Genomic DNA, 18,958 nt, shown 5'->3' on the forward strand with positions numbered 1-18,958 from the left:
GCTTTGCAAATTCCATGAGATGAGATGGTACAGTTGCAACAAGACTCCCCTAAACTAAATTTTTTTGTGGCATATTCCAGCAGAAAGTTTTTGGGTCTTTCTTTTTTGTCAAAGCAATTATACTGTATATCCTACGACTGCCACAGTAGATCGACTATCATGGCACTACATATAAAACTACCAGGTGATTCATTTTGAATCATATCACTTTACTACCCACTAAAATCTGTCATAGCAAATGATGGGTGGCAGGAAACATCCGCACAAACCCAGGGCACCCTTAATCCTTATGCTACAGCATAGGGTGGTGGCAGATCAACAGATTGAAATGATGTGGCCTTTCTTTTATTAATGGAAGACCAAAACCTACTTTTCGAAAATGTACATTATGACAACTGTGGCTGTAGTACAATTACAAGGTTTATCATTTATGTTAGCAATCAACCATAAGTATGATTTAAAAAGCTTATTTAAAACAAAACCTTTACTGGTTTTGGATTTATTACAGTTCCGTCTCAGAGTAATCATCTGTAGTAACAACTAAAAAATGAGGCCACAGCAGGAAAGCAAGAAAACCAGAACATAAATTGTAGTAAATCCAAAGTTAATAATGGCTTGTTTTAAATAAACTTTTTAAACTATACTTGTAGTTGGTTGCAGTTTTAATTATAAACCAAAATCTACCATTGTTAACAATCTTTCATCAATGATTCTGATATTTCTGTTTGTTATCTGTATCTCACTCAGGTATGTAACAGGAAAGTCTTTCAAGACTTACTGGGTGCACACCATTATCCCACACTGATCACAAACAGAGAGAAAAACAGACTGGGAATGTTATTCAACATAAATAAAATACGAAATGACAAAGTCCCAGATCACATCACTGTATGTAAGATATGTGACCTGTTCATGGACACAGTAACAAAAAAGCAACTTCCACAGCCATCCAAAGGAAAACTGTTCAGCACACATCCAGTAAAAACCTAGGATATGATGGAACCCGACTTGTTCTTGGGCTGTTTCCAAATTGAAAGAGCAGATTCCATTTTGATCCTGCCCACTTCATTACAATGAGGGAACTTCACCACCCTTAGGATTGTCAACATTTGTTATCCAACAATCACACATTTGCCATCAGAGGCACTACAGCATCTGCTATGCATTCTCAAAGAAATGTGACTACCGAATCTCTCCAACATCATCAGCACACAACTCATTGTGTCTATACTGAAGCAAGGGGAACAGAACAGGCTATATATGTCTCATAGACTAGGTGCACCAAGCTGATATGTTGGTAAAACTGTGGAATAGGTAGTAAAAAAAAAGAGTGAAACATTAGCAGGAACATTTTAACTTAGTGCCCAAAATAGTTATCATTTTTTTCCGTGATGGATTAAGGAACTCTGACTAAATCGTGTGTCACTGAAGAAAAAATTGCAGGAACCAGTCACTATTTTATCAAATTTATTTTATTACCCTTTACCAGTTTCTGATACCTTCACTCCCATTGACAGAAGGTGACATTTAGGATATAACTGTTGTATCCTGCCTAATCTTCAAATATGGGGTACCTAGGAAACCTGTTGTCTAGCGATCCGAGAAAACAATTCAAGCAAATCGTATTAATGAATTTTATTCACAGAAAATAAATGATAATACTTAACTTTGAGAAATACCGAGGTGTCACAAGCAAAGGGTTACATGCAAATAAGAAATCTCTCCATTATATACAATTCCTAATACAAGCGAAGTAATACAGTAGATGCTTCTATCCAGGTCACTGATCTTGACACTTCTGTAGAAACTCATAGCACTCGGGTGCAGCGTTCATGTTCTCTTCACGTAGAGGGCGCTGCCATCGTGTTGTCATCCTAAAGAGGGGTCGGTCCTTGTGCAATTGGCTGACATCTTCTTCACAGCCCTCTCTGCTCTAACTTTCCCGACTGGCACGCTGGCGCTTGACTTTAACCTGGAAAAATAACACAAACAAATGTGTCCTCAGTCTTTTGTGGTTGCATGCCTAAATGAAACCTCGATTTCATTCTGCGCCACTTCGGTAGAGGTCTCTGGCTTTTGAATGTTTTATGTGCCATCATCATCAGAAATAAAAGCCACACAGTGCCAGTACTATAATGGTGCAATGGCAGGGTCTGGAACCTACTGGAGAGGGATGCACTGATGCTTGCAAAGGAAGGCAAATTTGGCTGCTTGTAGCAGCTCGGATCTGCCACGGGACCTAGACTGGAGGTGCCAGCACACCATTGGAGACTGTCACGTATGCCTTCCTGGAAGTATCGAGCATCCATCTTTGCTTTTGGTCAAAATCCAAAGCCTCCCTTCAAGTTCTGTTACGTATGTAATCCTGGTTACGGAAAATTGTTGTGGATTATTCTAATCTCACCCCCACCCTCCTCCCACCCCCTCTAAAACAGAACTGCAATATGATGACACATGAATCAAAAGTCTTGCTTTCAAATTGTATTTTATGTCTGTTTTTCACAAATTGTTCAGGTCAGGGTGACTTTTCAAACTCTCTTTTCTAATATGTTCCATATGTTTAGGACAGTGCTCAGCAACAGTGTGAATAGTCTGGCCTCCAGATTTGCAGGGAACACCATATGCACTGGGCACTCGGAGGACATACATTACCTTTATTGGGAGATAATGTGTCTCATATCCTGGAGGCAGCCCGGAATACTGATACTGGTCCATGCCTGTGCAGCACGCAACCTATCTTTCTAATCTTGCCCCATAGTACATAAGGAATGCAGCTATATTGATCTCTTCCACCAATTTATGAGGCGTCCTTCATCAGTCGCACCTGACACATTTGTAATGTCTCCCTTATCGAAACCATTTTCCCTGATCATGCATCTCAAGTGCTGAAATTTAGACTGTAGGTGGCTGTCATAAAAACAATTCTTTCTGGTATACAAAGGGACATTTTCCTTGTGTCTGTTTCGCAATCCATAAAGCCTTGGAGTTCTGCCAGCACATGGCATTCATTTCTTTGTCATTTCATATGGCATACCAGAGTCCTTAAATAACTTTCCTGTCATTCCGACGATGTCCTGTGTTGGATCATGACTAATCTTCGGTTACTATCATCCTCTAATAAATGTAGCACATGCTGTGTTCAGAACCACAGCTATGTTTCATTCAGTGTATGCAAGTCCTTCTTCTCACATAATCAGCATAAGCCATATCGTTAATCCTGGCACATATTAGACTTCAGTGGTCTAGCTTTTGCTAGTATGCAGCTGGTGGTTAGTGTGACATCTTCACTTACACTTAAAATTGACCAAGAACAACAACGTGTCCTGGACTTATTGCGTAAACATGTGGATTGATTGTCTTGCCAGCAATAAAGGAAACGACGCTGTGGTTCTGAACATTGAAGACTTCCACCTGAAGATGTTACATTTATTAGTGTGTGATACATACTGGAATCATAGTCACGATCTGAAAGAGGTCATTGTCAAAAAGACAGGACAGTTATATAATTATTCTGTTATACCAGATTGAGATATGAAGATATTATTAATGCCATATGCTTCCAGACCTCCCAGGCTTTACAGATTGCCAAAAAGATAGGCCCATCGTTAGTACCATCAGTTTGCCCATGTACAGACTTGCAGAACATCTGGCAGGATTGTTAACACCTAGAGTGGGACATTGTGAACACCATGTTGTTAACTCACAATACATTTGTTGAGACACTCAAGGAAAGGAAGGTAGGCCAAAGTATGTAATGATTAGTGAGGATGTAGTGTCATTTTTTACGAGGGTGCTGGTGAATCTTCTGCCCCAACAGTTTTCACCTGGGATATTCAAGCTGTTCCACAATGCCCTAATGACAACATACTCCCTATACTGCAATGAATATTGTGTGTTGACAGATGGGACAGTTGTGGGATCCCCACTGTGTCTGGCTGTTGCTAACTTTTCTTCATGGTGCACTTTGTGTAGCAAGCTCTGAACTCTGCAGCATTGTGACCATCTTCCTTCCTACAGTACATTGACGACACCTTGATATGGTCTTGTGATCAAAATGCGATTATGTGGTTTTGCATGAACGATGTCTATCCCAAAATTAAATTCACTGTTGCAATGAAGACAGACGTCAAGTTACCATTCTTGGATGTTTTAGTTTAGCAGAGGGCAGGAGGCCTGCTTAGTCACTCAGCGTACAAGAAACCAAAACACACTGACCAGTACTTGAATGCAAATGGCTTTCACCACCCTTATACAAGAAAGTGGTTCTGAACATTATAATACACTGAGGAAAGATTATTTCTGACAACTACTACCTACAGTCTGATTTAGTCTTGAACAGTTTTATGTTGTCTTGGGTGATATGATAACTTGTCGATTTCTATATCTGTGTTGATAGGTTTCCCAAATATCTGTAATTGTCTGTCCTTATCTCCGTTTAAAATTACAAGGAGTCTGAATAGCTAGCCACTACTTACATTCCAAAGGCAAAATTCCAGCACTGCTGATACATATTTAAAAGTGAAAAACTGCAATAAAGAAAGATAGACACCATCTGAGAAACATTTTATATTTATTCAGGTTACTGGTCTAAATTGCTTTATGATTCACTTTCTTATTTTTATACTGCCACTGTATGTATTTTTTGTCATGCTACAATCAGCTTTGTACTCTTTACTCCTTTTTCGTCTTTTATAATTATCCATTCTATAATAATTGCTCTCTGAAATTGAACTCATAATCATATGAACAAAATGAAAAGTGTAAATGTTAGCTCTGTTGCTGCCTTTCACAACTGTTATGTTTTAGTACACATAACTGTGCATTAAGCTCTAATATAACATGCTTAATTTATTTACTTGTGTGTCCTTATCTGTCGCGTGCTCGCATGTGCTATGTTGTCGGACCCCTGAACACTCTTTCTGTTGTTCATTGCTGCAGTCTTTACATTGGGGCTTCCTGTCAGGTAGGAAGTAATCATGCTGCCATTCGTTGTTTGGTACTAGTGTGAGACAGTCTTCTTGGTATAATTAGTTGTACTTGTACTTGTGTGAAACCATACTTCATTTACGGAGTTGTGAAAAGTCTGTGGTAATTAGTGAATACAGAGGAACTTCATGTCTTGTCACCAAAAAAATGAGTACTGGCAGGAAACAGACATTTGCATTGCGCGATTCATACACAAGGAAACTCAACGACTACATTGTGAAAAAGCAGTTTCCAAAAGTAGCAACTGTATTGAAAAACTTGAAAACTGACTGGAAGACTTTACATGTATGAGTGAAACAACATTTTGGTGTGCTGTTCGGAAATTGGACGTCAGACACAAAAAGTTCAACAAAAAATGTGTGCTGATTGAGTAGCAGGAAAAAAGAGTTCTTGCGGAAATTAAGGTTCTTGTCAAACACTGGGTGAACTATTTATCACACTGATGACAGTTGGTGAGATGCGAAGTTTGGCTGACAGGTACAAAAATGCCTTGTGCATCAGCAAATGTATATGGTTATGTCAGGGGAAGTGCTCAAGAGTGGCATGGCTGGAAAGCAAGAATTCACTCTGTTCAAATCTGGGGAAATGCTTGTAATCTATCACATTGGGAATGAAAATGGGTTCGTGCAAAATGATAGGATATGTTTTATTGGAAAAAAGGAGGAGATGCGGATTAATTTTCTGAGATGACTGCCAGACACTATGAAGATAGATTTAGGAGCGTTCTGGAAAAATTGTTGGAACAGATCTGTGATTGTTATAGAGCAGACTCCATATCACACAATGATAAATCCCCTGAAAGTCTTCTGTGAAATGGAAGGATGATTCAATTTCTGAATGAATGGAAAGCAGAAATGTAGAGCTTTCATCTAATGTCACGTCACATGAGGAATTTACTGTCACATGCCATGAATTCAATGTCTTTGAACTTGATTGGGGCCTTTGTCTAGAACATGATAGCAGAGGGAAGCAAGAATTTTTAAGATGAACGGGACTTTATACTTTTGTTGCTCTGCTCTGAAAAGTGTTCCCAGAATGTAAGGAGAAATTCAAGTAATCATTTGCACAAACTTTAAAAGAGGTGTATGCAAAGACTCCCTCTCTTGAGATAGCAATGAAACTTTTGTTGATAAGAGTAGACAACTGCAATATCAGCAGCAGGACCTCATACTGCCATGAAAGCATTTAAGGTAGGTTCATTTATAGTTTCCCATATTATTGTCCTCTCCTCACAACTACTACTGAATGCTGCTGCAGTACTGCATTGGAATACTAGTTTGAAACTGCCATTCTTCTCTGGTTAATTTGTGCTTCTCACACATTACAACAATGACAGTATGGATGAATAACTATGCCCCACCACAGCCTCGCTTAGATTACAGCTCCTAACCTCATTGCTTTACAAACTTTAAACTGACAAGCACAGTGAGTGTTCATTGGTAATGACATGCAGTGCAACCAACGAGTCCAAGCCTTACGACTGTGCTCTGTCTGCCACAACAGCTACAATGGTAAGCTCAATCACATTATTGTGATGAAACGACTAATCAAAAAATAATGAAAATCCACCTGCTAACAGAAAAAGGTGAATCTGTAAACTGCTTATAGGAAATATTTCTCCCAATTACAGTCTGGTTTTTATGACTCCTTAAAGTTGACACTCGCCATACCATGCTCAAAAAAGCACACTTTCTCCTAAATGTCAGGGGTTGATCATTTTGAAAGGAATAAAAGATGTGGATCTGAAGATGATTGATTATCTGTAACAGAGGCTGAGACCAACCTGAGTAAACATAAAAAGTTACCCGGATGGTGTCTGTCTTTCCTCATTATATTTGTGAAAGTGTCAGTCTTTTCAGTCTTATTATATATACATTAATAGTCTTTGAAGATTGTGACCTGAAATTATTCAAACTCTTAGTTGTTTTCTGCTTCATGTCTGTGGATGTATGGGTCAACTGGAATGTTCAATACCATCCATCGGCATTGAGACATGATATACTATGTGGTGTCATTTGTTAATGAGTTGAAGCATCTAGCATCCAGAGATTAAATATTATCTTTGGTTGTCCTAGTAATAAGAGAACTTTGACTTATATACAAACAAATTTTCTTTTCCAAAAGATAATTTTTGCCCAGTTTGCTAGTTCCTTTCAGTGACTGAAACTCATTTTCTGTCTTACATAAAATATTCCTCCTTTTTTGTATTTCTTTGCATCTTTCCCTCATTTCATTATTTTATTTCATTGATGCATGATCTTGCAATGTAATCTTCTCAAACTGGTCCAGAATTAATATTTAATAAATGTATGTTGTGGAGTCAAATGGAAACTGAGGGGTCAACAATAAAATTTTTAAATTAGTTCAGGTATCATCAGAGTGTGTCATAGATGTCATATATGTGGTAGTAATATGACAGTAATGGATATTTCTGGGTGGAACATACATAAAATTGGGAAAGGCAACCACTCACCTATAGCAGACCGATGTGTGGAACCTAGAAACACATAACAGGAATCACCACACACACACACACACACACACACACACACACACAATCAGACACCCAAACACACACTACAGTGGCCACAGTTAGACTGACTATTGATTGTCAATTATTGAAAGCAGGGGGGGGGGAGGGGATACCGGGAAAGAGATTAAGACTCAGTCTCTGTGTTATAGTTATGTTGATGTACTACTTTTGTTAAGAGTTCTACACACTGGTGTAAGTGGGCAGTAGCAGATTAGTTTTCATTCTGGAGAGAAGTACATTTAAATTCATAAACCATAGGGGTGCAATAGGGGAATATGGGGTGGTAGTGGAAGTTGATGCAGGTCATTTTGTTAAGTAGAAGAGTGAAAGGATCATGATGTTGTTCTGTTGTTTTTGGGACTGTTGTTTTGAACGGGGATTCTATTGATGTTGTATCTCAGGTAGTTGACAGTAGCAGTAAATATGTTTTGACATCACTCACAGTGGAACATGTACAGAAGGATTTACTGTTATGTCACATAGGTTCACTTTCTGCAGGGGATTGGACAGTAAGGGCTACAATCTTCTTGTTGTGAACCTAACCTAGAATTTAAAGCCCCTGAGATTGGGGCCTGTATCAGTACTATTGGGGCCTTGATAGGTCTGTCAAATCTGATGTTGGGAGGGGCGAAAGGTGCTATTCTGTCTTGCAGGCTCATCTTAATGAGTACTGCTGGTGGAAATGTGTTCCTGAGAGTTACTGTATTTTCCAAGAGTTAAAGAGGGTAGTATGGAAAATGTAGAGGCCCTGGGTAGTAAGTTTAATGGGTTTCAGTGAAAGTGGATTGTCCCTGTGTGTGTGTGTGGTGGAGGGGGACATTGGATTAGTTTCATGTTTGGTATTGTTTCTTTTCTTTTAGGTTTTTGTTTTTTAATAGGATGTTAAATTGTGTTATTTTATTATATGTGATCATTTTTTCTTTATCCTTTTGTTGTTATTTCTGTTCGAGTATCAATCTCTCTTTCATGGAAAATCGATTTCATTTTTTTTATATTGTTAAAGTTATTTTATTACTTTTATTGTGTAAACTTTTGGCTTTCAGTATTGATTTTTTTTTTACATTGAGATGTATACAGTGTGTCAACTGATTCATTATTATTGTGAGTTTGCAGTTGTTATTTTGGGGTTTAGTTTATCCATTGTCAAAAAACCCAATTTGCCACAGTTGTCCATTAGTATTAGTATTTATTATTAAGAATTTATACAATTCTGTATTTGATGTTTGTATTTTCATGTCATCTCACCAATATTGTTCTGCCTATGAGGTTTTAAAATAAAAATTTTATTTTACAACAATTGTAACTAATTTTGATGGTAACTGGACATTGTAGAAATACAAAAAACTAGAGGATAGCAGATGGAACACAGCATATTGAAAAGCTGATTTGCAAAGAAAATTGGGAAACCTGAAGAACTGTAATGAGAAGTATTTTAGAGTGTGACAAACTTTTTGATGTTATTAATAGTAAATTGATTAAACCAGATGAAGGGCTCAAAATCTCTAAATGAATCAAGACAAATGGAAAGGCAAGAAAACACCTAATTCTGTCACTTGACACGAAGTCTTTACTTCACATACGGGAATGCAAGACTGCCAAAGTGACTTGGGGTCAGCTGCATAAGATTTATGACATTTGCTCAGCTAGAAAGATTGATCCACGTAGACACAAGTTTCATATTATCATGTGGGAAGTGTCCAATGGTATGCAAGCCCATCTAGCCAAGAATTATGGAATAAAAGTTCAACTTTCTTGGTGATGACCTTTGTGGGGTGATTTTTGCAAAATTTCCCCTGCGAGTTTGATTATATTTACCTTACATGGAATAATTTATATTCGGAGAGAAAACATGGGAAAATGTTAGAAAACTGATGTTTCAATTATGAGTTAAGACTAACGGATCGTGATGATGAAAGTATTGCTACAGAAATGATAAAATGAAGACAGAAAATGCTTTTCATGTGGTGAAGTGTGTCACATATCAAAATAATGAAACATAAGTTTGGTTTGTTTTAGATTTAAGAAAAAGAGCAATCAATCAAATAAATGTCCTGGTATAGATAAAAGAAAGAACTGTGCTATGTTATCAGCTGGTGTAACACCAATGGGAAGATCAAAAAATTGTAACTACACAGGTACTTCAAAAATTGAGAAGAGGGTTTAATGGTGAAATGCAACAATTTTTCTGCAGATGTAAACAAACAGGACTGTGTCAAATGTTACATGGACAGTGGTGCGACGCATCATATAACAAATCAGCATGATAGGTACACTATGTATGAGCCATTTGAAACTCCGAGAAACATAATGCTAAAAATTGTGTAAAAATATTGAAGCATTTGGTGCAGATTGAATTGATGTACAGATATTCAGTGGACAAAAATGGATGGCACCATATGTTGAAGATTTTAGGTTTTGTTCAAGTGGATCTAATAACTTATTTCACTTTCTGTTAACAAAGCTGCTCAAAAAGTAATAGACAAAATAATTGAAAACTGTGGGAAGCTGTGGGTATTTTTCAAAAAATGATATTGCCATAGCTATTGCTGCATCCAGTGGTGAAAATGAACTTTTATCATTTGACTGTGAAGTTTGTCAACCCCACCCCTACTCTATCCCCCTCCCCTCCCCCAAAGAAAAAAAATCAAAATAAACACTATAGGGACCAGTTTTTGAAGGATCGTGATATGGAAGATCATTGATAGCAGCCTTTGCGAGGGGTGCATGAATGGTAAAAATCATCAGCTAGTGTTTAGTGGAAGAGAGCAGAAACCCACTGCAGCCGGAGAATTAGTTTATGCAGATGATTGTGGACCAATGGATGAAAATGATTTGCAGGGTCATTGATAATTTGCTGTATCTTCTATAACAGAAAGACTACATTTAAAAAAAAAAAAAGTGACATTATTTGTTACAATGATACAAACTAAAGATGAAGTTACAGCAAAAGAACATAAAGCAAGTAGCAAAGAGTGCCATAATAAAGATGCACATAGATATGTTGACTCAGTTGGACTGAACATTCCATTATTGTGCCATAAACAATTCCAGAGAATGGAGTTGCTGAGTGGAAAAATAGAATCATATGTCAGATGGCATGTTTTTGGTTCTGCCCACTCTGCTGAAAACTTACCAAAAGCATTGTGGAATGAGGAAATTCTGGCTGCAACATACACTCTGAATTGAATTGGTCCCATGAATATGAAAGGTAAAACTTGAATTGGGATATTTTCGCAAAAGGAAGTTTGTTTTGATAATTTGGTGACATCTGGAACAGAAAGCTGTGCATGGATACCCACATAAAGACCATAGTAGTTTGTTCTAAATCTTCAAAATGATATGTGGTTGGTTATAATAGCTGTGGTAATCATTTTTATTGTTCTGTAAAAGGCATGTCTGTGTATGCAGAGATGTACAATTCAACAAATACAGAAACCACTTACTCAAGGGACTAAAATGGTTGTGGATACATCAGATGTAGTCAAAAAGGAAGATATTGCAGAAACTGAATGTGAAAATGCTGATTTTGAAAAGGACGTTTAATGAGATTGAATGAACTAAGATAGAGTGAAGAGTAACAGAAAGGTTAGCAATCATTTGCATGAATTTGAGGGCAAGTTGAGAGCAACTTGGAAGTAAGACACAAAGACAAAAGAAGCTACAATTTAGGTGAGAGGCGATATTTGAAGAAAATGTCATGTTTCAGTGAAGATTCACCCCACTGACCAAGAACAAAGATTTTTTCGTGAGATGCCAAGGCATTATAAAGAATCAGTGCAGTCAGAAAAGTTTAAAGAATGAAAGAAAGTAATAGGAAAAGAAATGAATTCTGTGGTAAAAACTAAAACATGGAAACTAGCTTACAAAACTAAAACAAATAATTTAAAATTGATGTGTTTTTGCTATAGTTTTAAATGTAAATAATGAAAAGGTTTGTTATATACCAAAAAATAAGATTATATTTACACATTTAGCCCTGCAGCAAGATCTGAGATAACAGGAGCCCTGTTTAGTGTGTGTTGCAAATCAACATGATTGGTATACAGGCAGTTTGATTAAGGACTGCATTTTGAATGGTATTTTGAAGGAGTAAATTCACATGTGTCAACCAGAAGACTATGAAGGTGGTACAGGACATGTATGTCAACTGCTGAAGAGTTTGTATGGTTTAAACCAAGCCTCAAAATGCTGGTTGGATTATCTTGGTAGATTTTTTAGGATATGTAATTCATGGGAGAGCTTTTCAGATCCAGTTATGTTCTAATGTAAAAATCTGTTACTGTTCCTTTATGTTGATGATGAATTGGATATGGGCTCTGTTGATGCAACAACTAAATTTATTGAACAGTAGTGTAACAAATTTTCAGAACACTTTAGAAAATGTTGATTACCTCCTGGGCTTACAACTGAATACATTTGATAGCTGTGTTGAAATCAATCAGTGTGCATATGTGAAGAGAATTTTAGAGAAATAATGGTATGATAATGCCATGCCATGCCATGCCATGCCAGAACCATTATCTTTGGCAACTGAACCAGAATGGCTCTGAGTTTGAGAAGACTGGAGAGTACAGTATTGAAGCTTATAATGATGATGATCATGGTGGGGACAAAGACACAAGACAGTCAACAAGTGGCACTGTACTCAAGTTACTTGGAATTGGTCCAGTTGTACGGAAAAGTAAATGACAACTCTTTCATCAGTGGAGGCACAATATGTGGCTGCAAGTGAAACATTAAAATTACGTTTGTGGTTTCAAAGTTAGGAATGATGAGGGAACTTGTTGTTGTTGTTGTTGTTGTTGTTGTTGTCTGCTTCATGATATACACTGAGATGACAAAAGTCATGGGACAGCGATATGCATTTGGCTGTGTCATTGTGTACACAAGATATAAAAGGACAATGCAATGGCGGAGCTATCGTTTGTACTCAGGTTATTCATGTGAAAAAGTTTCCAGTGGCCGCCCAGTGATAATTAACAGACTTTGAATGCAAAATTATAGATGGAGCTAGATGCCTGGAACATTCCATTTCAGAAATAATTCGGGAATTCAATATTCTGTGATCAACAGTGTCGAGAGTGTGCTGCGAAGACCACATTTCAGGCAACAATGCAGCGGCCAGTGGCCTTCACTTAATGACCGAGAGCAGTGGCTTTTGTGTAGAGTTGTCAGTGCTAACAGACAAGCAAACTGTGTGAAATAACCACAGAAATCAGTGTTGGACGAATGACAAACGTATCCATTTGGAAAGTGCCACAAAATTTGGCATTAATTTGCTATGGCAGCAGACGACTGATGCAAAAACCTTTGCTAACAGCATGACATTGCCTACAGCACCTCTACTGGGCTCGTAACCATATCAGTTAGATCCTGATGACTAGAAAACCGTGACCTGGTCAGATGAGTCCCGATTTCGGCTGGTAAGCACTGATGGTAGGGTTCAAGCGTGGTGCAGATCCCACAAAGCCAAGGACCTAATTGTGAACAAGGCAAGCTGCGTGCTGGTTGTGACCCCATAATAGTGTGGGCTGTGTTTACATAGAGTGAACTGGGTCCTATGTATGTTTGCCTCCTTAAGACCATTTGCATCCATTCATGGATGTCATGTTCCCAAACACCGATGTAATTTTTGTGGGTGACAATGTGCCATGTCACTGCACCACAGTTGTTCGTGATTGGTTTGAAGAACAATCTGGACAATTCGAGCAAATGGTTTGGCCACCCAGATCATCTGACATGAATCCTGTCAAACATTTATGGGGCGTAATCAAAAGCTCAGTTCATGCACAAAATTCTGCACCGGCAATACTTTCACAGTTGTGAAACTGTGGCAGCATGGCTCAATGCTTTTGCAAGAGGTTTCCAATGACTTGTCGAGTCGGTGTCACATCTAGTTGTTGAACTACGACACACAGGAGGTGGTCCAGCACAATATTAAGAGGTATCCCATGACTTTTGTCATCTCCATGTATACAAAACATTGGGGGAGAGTATGAAAATGTGTTTTCATTCTTATTGTGTACACTTGTAAGACAAAAAAAAAAGACGCACCCTGAGGAATTATCTGAATGGAACAGAAGTTGGTAAATGTGATGTACATGTAAAAGCAAACAAATTACTGCAATATTAGAAAAAGTGGATGATTATTCAAGAGAAAGAGCTTCACAAGTTGAGCAAGTCAGTAACACATTCGTCCATGTCTAGCCCTTATGCAGAATTCTTGACTGTCCTCCTGAGGGATACCATGCCAAATTCTGTCCAATTGGCACATTAGATTGTCAAAATCCAAAGCTGCTTGGAGGGCTGTGCCCATAATGCTCCAGATATTCTCAGTTGGCGAGAGATCTGGCAGTCTTGCCGGCCAAAATAGGGTTTGGCAAGCACAAAGACAAGCAGTAGAAACTCTTGCAGTGTGCGATGGGCATTATCTTGCTGAAATGTAAAGCCAGGATGGCTTGCCATGAAGGGCAACAAACCAGGGTGTCGAGTATCGTGGACATACTGCTGTGCTATAAGGTGCCGCAAATGACAACCGAAGGGGTCCTGCTATGAAAAGAAGTGGCATCCCAGACCATCACTCCTGGTTTCCAGGCTGTTGGTATCCCACCACTGTCCACTGTGTGTCCATCTTCGGCGTGGAATCTGATTGACTGGAGCAGAATTGTCTTCAGTGGTGAGTCCCAGTTTGAATTGTGACCCAATGATCACCAAAGACGTCTCTGGAGACACCCTAACAGCGGTGGGATACCAACCTGACTGTTGCCTCCCGTATGGCCCGGCAACAAGGAGTGATGGTCTGGGGTGCTATTTCCTTTAGCAGCAGGATCCCTCTGTTTGTCATCTATGACACCCTTACAACACAGCGGTATTTCGACTATGCTCTCCACCTTGTTTTTTTGCATTCACGGCAAGCTCTATTTGGCTTAAATGTCAGCAAGAAAGGTCTGCCTGCACATGGCTAGAGTTTCTACAGCTTGTCTTCATCCTTGCCAAACCCTACTTAGCCAGCAAGGTCACAGGAACTCTCCCCAGTTGGCGGCTTTTGGAGCAGTATGGATAGGGCCCTTCAACCAGCCCAGGATTTTGATGGTCTAACTTGGCAACTGTATAGAATTTGACACGATATCCCTCAGGAGAATAGACAACAACCCTTTCAGTCCCTGTGGGCACAGTCATATTAGCATGTTTTCAATGCTGCATCAGTTTTTTTTTACGTTTGGGAGGGAGGTACAGGGTGTCCCATATAAAACTAGTACACCTCGCATACGGTTAACCATCACTAGTCCAACTGATTGTGAAGTGTCAACACTGTCTTGAAATGCCCGTGGCCACATCTCTTATAAACAGGTAATAACATTTGTTTTAGTGTTACTATTATTTATCCTTTTTTAATTACACTACTGGCCATTAAAATTGCTACACGACGAAGATGACATGCTACAGACGCGAAATTTAGCGGACAGGAAGAAGATGCTGCGATATGCAAATTATTATCTTTTCAGAGCATTCACACAAGGTTGGCACTGGTGGCGACACCTACACCAAGCTGACATGAGGAATGTTTCCAACCGATTTCTCACAACAAACAGCAGTTGACTGGCGTTGCCTGGCGAAACATTTTTGTGATGTCTCGTGTAAGGAGGAGAAATGCGTACCATCACGTTTCCGACGTTGCTAAAGGTCAGACTGTAGCCTATCGCGATTGCGGTTTATCGTATCGCAACATTGCTGCTTGCATTGGTCGAGATCCAATGACTGTTAGCAGAATATGGAATCGGTGGGTTCAGGAGGATAATACGGAACACCGTGCTGGATCCCAACGGCCTTGTATCACTAGCAGTCGAGATGGCAGGCATCTTATCCGCATGGCTGTAATGGATCGTGCAGCCACGTCTCGATCCCTGAGTCAACAGATGGGGACTTTTAAAAGACAACAACCATCTGCATGAACAGTTCGACGACGTTTGCAGTAGCACGGACTACCAGCTCGGAGACCATGGCTGCGGTTACCTTCGACGCGCCTGCAATGGTGTACTCAACGACAAACCTGGCTGCACGAAACGCAAAACGTCATTTTTTCGGATGAATCCAGGTTCTGTTTACAGCATCATGGTGGTCGCATCCGTGTTTGGCGACGTCACAGTGAATGCACATTGGAAGCACGTATTCGTCATCGCCATACTGGCGTATCACCCGGCGTGATGGTATGGGGTGCCATTGGTTACATTTCTCGGTCACCTCTTGTTCGCATTGATGGCACTTTGAACAGTGGACATTACATTTCAGATGTGTTACGACCCGTGGCTCTACCCTTCATTCGATCCCTGCGAAACCCTACATTTGAGCAAGATAATGCATGACTGCATGTTGCAGGTCCTGTACGGGCCTTTCTGGATACAGAAAATGTTCGTCTGCTGCCTTGGCCAGCACATTCTCCAGATCTCTCGCCAATTGAAAACGTCTGGTCAATGGCAGCTGTACCTGTACATGCCACCCAAGCTCTGTTTACCTCAATGCCCAGGTGTATCAAGGCCGTTATTATGGCCAGAGGTGGTTGTTCTGGGTACTGATTTCTAAGGATCTATGCACCCAAATTGCGTGAAAATGTAATCACATGTCACTTCTAGTATAATATATTTGTCCAATGAATACCTATTTATCATCTGCATTTCTTCTTGGTGTAGCAATTTTAATGGCCAGTAGTGTAGTACATTGTTATTTGAATCTCGGATGTGAGATGTACCCTCTAGATAAATACCCCTCTTTTGTAACAGATCGTAAGTTGGTTGTCATTAGTTATTCAATTCCTTCTCCATTTTCATCTCACTAGTTTCCACCAACTACGTCTCTCTTCTAGCTCTTAGTGAGCAGCATAAATTCTTATGTCTTCACACACTCTTCACAGTTCCACACATCTTCATCACAGATTGGAAGACTACTTACCACATGAGAATGAACTATGAGCAACTGGTTGCTTGTCCCAATTGTTCAACTTGGTGGTGTGCCATCACAAATTTATTTTAATCAAAATATAACAGTTTTCTTCCTCAATCCCCAAGAAAGTGAGAGTTGGCTACTTTGCTTTTTCTCATAATAATCATATAATTGATTCATTGTGATCTCTCACATTTGCTGTTACGTTTTATTTCTTGTGAGTCCATATTTGTCTGTTTTACTTACCAGTCTTTAAGCTTTTTACAACCGACTTTTGGGCTGTGCATGTTACCAGGCTGAATTTTTCAATCTACTGTGATATGTAAGCTGTTGTGATATTTTCTTTCAAACACTTGCCTTTATGGACAATGCACATATAAAATATCCATGCATAACTAAGAGACCATTGTTTACAGAAGGCATATATTCGAGATTGAACCCTACTCTACCTTACACATTTAAAATCAGTCTGGGAATTCAGCATGAATTTTTATGAACAATAGTTTATTAATAACTGTTATTATTATTTTCTGTTGCAAACTTTCATTCAGTAACCTTCTGAAAAATTGTTAATGATACTGAAAACATTTACAAGATTTAAATTGTTGAGTACCTCTAAGCTACTTTAAAACGGTGAAATGAAAGGTGTGCTGCACTAAGAGGTGTATGGCACATAAGGTATATAGTAGTTGTCAAAGTGGTATTCAACATGTGTTCTGAAAATAAATTTATCTCACTAGAAGCTTGTTGCACTGTTTGCATTTTTGAGCTTTTGTTGTTTCTGGATATATTGCTACTAATGAAAATCGCACTGCAGGCAAATGAGTAAAAGGCTCTTAAAAGCCACAGTCTTTGTACATTCCTCTTTTTTATGATAGAAGCACAATTGTCCAAGACCATTACTTTTCATAAATATTAGAGGTGGTTCATTATGAGAGAATTAGGCTTGTCAAGGTAGTCCGAGTCTTGTGTGTCTGTTCTGTGCTGTGTCAGTGAGCTGCCTCTCAACTTCAAGTGACTGCTGCTCATGATGCAACAAACAAATCAAATGTGTTCCAGTCCTTGTTTAGTTGCATATGGTACCTCACCAGTAGAGCAATATTTTAGTAATAGTTCATCGTTAATATGATTGTTAATGATTTACACCTTTCAGAAGAGGTTGTGACAAGTACAGTAGTCGTGTTCACACCTTGGGTGAAGGAGGTGTCATCTTAACAGTACCAGAATTATTTTAAATTGACAAAATATTTAAAAAGGAAGAATAACAGTAAATACCAATGATTTAGATTATAGGATAAGTATCATAATGCACCAAGGCAAGTTTAAATAGATGGCTTTGTTAGCTGCTGAGGTATCATCCGTGATTATGTCTTAAAGGTTTGTGTCACAGATGAATTTGAATATAATGTGTGCTGTATGTGATGCTAAAGGCTGTGAAGCAGATGAGGCACTGAGTTTAGCATTTTAAGTGCAACTTCAACATTTTCTTGACAGGCTTCAATTTCATTGTTTTGTTGACACTTTATAGCACAGCATACTTAAGTTATTCATTTGTTAAATTATGTCAGTAGAGATTCAATTTCAGTGACGAGTCAAAAATTTAATTGTTTGAGAAGTTGATGCTTTTCAACATACAAGTAATTGTTATGTAAGGAACGTTACAAAACACTGAGTAAGCATTTGCAAACTTTAGTAAGTCAGTTTGGCAAGTTTATTATGGAAACATCATTTGCCATTATTTGAAGTTATCTGCTTGGTGTTGCTATTTTTTTTCCCACTGACTCTGAAAGACATTCATTATTTAACTTTCTTCATATTCACAGAATAATGGTTGTACTGTGGCGACTGTGTTTGCTCTGAGCATTTAAATTTAGTTGTGGCAGTTATCAGTAAATGAGAGCACTTCATTATGATTTATAAACTGATTATAAATTCAGGCACTACATATCTTGACATAATAAAACTCGTCCTCTCTCCCCTGTCATATAACCATTACTTTAATGGGTACATTTTTGCTGGCATGCATAAGTTTTGAGAAAAATTTAATATTCTAGTACTTGTTTAGTTCTTTAGAAGTTGCTATTGATGAAACACTGCAACAAAGTAGACTAATTGTTTTTTCTTATTCCTTGCTCCTTATTTTGTTACTAAAATTTCAGTGATTAATGATTAAATACCGGTACTGACGTACTTGTTGTCAGAAAGCATGGGAAGAAAACCTATTTTGTGGAGATTATTCTAATAACTTGGAACTTCAATAATTTCCTTATATGATGATTTCCAGAAAGATCCCTGTGGCCCAAATAAGACATTTTTACAAACTTGTCTGACTCAAATAAAAAAATTTTTTTTTTTACTTTTCCTGTTTGTAATGCAATGAACTAAAGAGACAAAATGTATATATGGTATACTATGTAACCTTTAGTAAGGGGCACATTGGGCAAGCTGATGGCTTCCAATTTCTGCCTTTCAAGGTGCAACCAAGTGAGAGATTTTGTACCC

The 18,958-nt window shown here is 38.5% G+C and overlaps 1 protein-coding gene across 7 annotated transcripts in view; it reads left to right on the forward strand.

Annotated features, from left to right (window-relative positions):
* Window positions 1-18,958, forward strand: part of LOC124795403 (cellular tumor antigen p53-like) — a 145,763-nt gene that overhangs the window by 120,624 nt on the left and 6,181 nt on the right. The window lies entirely within an intron of this gene.

This window comes from Schistocerca piceifrons, chromosome 4 (genome assembly GCF_021461385.2).
Source record: "Schistocerca piceifrons isolate TAMUIC-IGC-003096 chromosome 4, iqSchPice1.1, whole genome shotgun sequence".
NCBI classification, from domain to species: domain Eukaryota; kingdom Metazoa; phylum Arthropoda; class Insecta; order Orthoptera; family Acrididae; genus Schistocerca; species Schistocerca piceifrons.